We start from the raw sequence: 2,321 nt of genomic DNA, 5'->3' as shown, positions 1-2,321 counted from the left end.
CAAGCAAATGGAAGTCTCGAGGAAAGGATGAAATTCCTAACTTCTGGTTGAATGCCTTCCCAGAGAGTCATGAAACGCTAACAAAACTTTGCAACGATGTCTTGAAATAACCCAGTGCGGTTCCCTCTTGGCTAGTTCATGGTTTGACATTCCTGCTTCCAAAAAATGAAGAAATGAATGAACCAAAAAATTATAGACCCATCACCTGCTTAACAACAATGTATAAGACGCTAACATCTGTCCTAACCGAGTACACCTATAGTTTTTTAATAGAAAGCAGCATATTCCCTAATGAGCAAAAGGGATGTAAACGTGGATCCTATGGTTGTAAAGATCAGCTACTCATCAATAAGATGATCTTGGAAGGTTGTCACAAATGACACAAAAACTTGTCGATAGACTGGATAGACTATAAAAAAGCTTTTGATAGTCTAACACATAGGTGGATTAAGAAATGTCTGGAAATGTATAAAATAGCGCCTACTCTGCGAAATGTCTTGTCTGTAAGTATGATATCATGGAGAACCACATTGACGTTGAACAACGACAATGAATCTCTAAATGCTGGAGATGTAAAAATTTCATGTGGCATTTTCCAGGGTGACTCACTGTCACCACTCGTCTTTTGTTTAGCCTTAATACCTCTCTCAAAATTGCTCAAAGATGCAAAGTACGGTTATAAAATGTTTAATAAAAATATAAATCATCTCATTTACATGGATGAATTAAAGCTCTTTGCAAAAAATGACCAACAACTCAAGTGCTTACTAGCGGTTGTTAAACAATTTAGTGATGACATCAGAATGCAATTTGGCCTCGATAAATGTGCAAAAGCTACCTTTATCAAAGGAAAAATGACAGAAACATCTAACGTTAACATTGACCAGCAGAATGTCATAAAAGAGTTAGAACCAGTAGAGAGCTACAAATACCTAGGGGTGCTTGAAGGGGACGGAATCAAGCCTTCAATGATGAGGGGAAGGATCTGTCTTAAGTATTGCTCTCGCAGGGTGAGAGCAATACTTAAGACAGAGCTGAATGCAAGAAACAGGATCGAAGCGATCAATGCTCTAGCCATACCAGTCGTGACTTACAGTTTCAATATCATTAATCTTGACAGAAAAATACGAAAACTGTTGACAATGCATAGAATGCACCACCATAAGGCAGATATGGAACGATTTTATCTGCCAAGAAAAGAGGGACGCCGTGGACTTTTACAACTGGCATTAACAACGAAGGTAGCCACAATTGGCCTAGACACCTATCTGAAAAACTCTGAGGACTGGATGCTAAAACTTGTCTCAAAACATGAAAGCAAGAAAGCATCTTACTCAGTAACAAAACAGGCAAAGGAATATCTAAGTGAATTCCAATTGCAACAAATTCAAGAATTAGACGAACTAGAAATATCTGCAGAAAAAGTTAAGCGCATGAAAACCCGTGCTAAAACTGCTGCTTTAGATATTCTGACTGAGAAATGGCAAGAAAAACCTCTCAATGGCAAATACCCAAAGAGAACGAATAATGCCGATGTTGACAAAGCCCTTACCCATCAATGGCTAATGGTTTCTGGCTTAAAATCTGAAACAGAAGGGTTTACAATAGCAACCCAAGATCAATGCCTGCCTACAAGGAACTACCAGGCCAACATATTAAAGAACGGTAGCTTCCCATTATGTCGTATATGTCAACAACAAAATGAAACCATTGATCATGTTGTCTCCAAGTGCAGTTTTCTTGCGCCTACAGAGTATCTCAACAGGCATGATAGAGCTGCACAATATATTCACTGGGTAATTTGATAAAACCTGGACTTGCTCCATGATAAAACTGGTGGGAACACAAACCACCTTCAGTGCTTGAAAAGGATCACATCTCACTCCTCTGGAACTTCACCATTCAAACTGACAGAAAGATAGATGCAAATAGGCATCTGAAAGACTTCAGACGAAAATCATGACTCATCATCATTGATACGACTGTCTCAATCAATATAAACGTATCTGTCAAGACCTACCAAAAACTGAGCAATTATAAAGATCTTGTAATAGAAATTGGCAAAATGTGGAACCTGAAGACTAAAACAATACCTGTTGTCATAGGTACCCTAGGAATGATAGCAAAAGGGGCTGATTGCTACCTAGCTCAGATACCAGGAAACCCCAAAATGGCAGAAATTCAAAAGATAGTGCTCATGGTAGCTGCCCATATCCTACGCAAAATACTTTCTATGTAATCTCAAATTTTAAAACAAACTCATAATTTTCTTATGGTTTCTTAAACAATCTCTAGAACAACACTATGTACAAAACCAAATA

This window comes from Octopus bimaculoides, chromosome 6, assembly GCF_001194135.2.
Source record: "Octopus bimaculoides isolate UCB-OBI-ISO-001 chromosome 6, ASM119413v2, whole genome shotgun sequence".
Classification (NCBI taxonomy): Eukaryota; Metazoa; Mollusca; class Cephalopoda; order Octopoda; family Octopodidae; genus Octopus; species Octopus bimaculoides.
The sequence above is the reverse complement of the archived record's forward strand: the minus strand, read 5'-3'. Positions refer to the sequence as shown.